This window comes from Seriola lalandi, unplaced genomic scaffold (genome assembly GCF_002814215.2).
Source record: "Seriola lalandi dorsalis isolate HSWRI2012SDOR001 ecotype SW California unplaced genomic scaffold, Sedor1 jcf7180002054682, whole genome shotgun sequence".
In the NCBI taxonomy this organism is placed as follows: domain Eukaryota; kingdom Metazoa; phylum Chordata; class Actinopteri; order Carangiformes; family Carangidae; genus Seriola; species Seriola lalandi.
In genome coordinates, this window is record NW_019525235.1 from 1 (window position 1) to 389 (window position 389).

Genomic DNA, 389 nt, shown 5'->3' on the forward strand with positions numbered 1-389 from the left:
AAGTGTAATTTAAGTGAAAAAAAAAGTAGAAAAAATTATTGTGTATATATTTTGCATTATAATTAAAAATCGACTTCAATTTAATATATATATAATATATATAGATTTACATACCTAATATTTTACATCTAAAACAAGAATATTTATTTATTTGACCATTTTTGATTTTGCATTTAGTTAGTTGATAAAATATCGATGCAGTTGGGATCGATTATTTCTGCCTAAGAGGCGTTCTGTGCTCCGCTGGTTGAGCCTGAGAAGCGGGATTGTCATGCAGCTCTTCTGTTACCAAACACCACCGGTATGTTAGCTTATGTATTGAACCACTGGCAGTTTTTATATTAATGTTTTTTTTAGTTTTTTATAATGATTGAGCTGCTAATATGTAA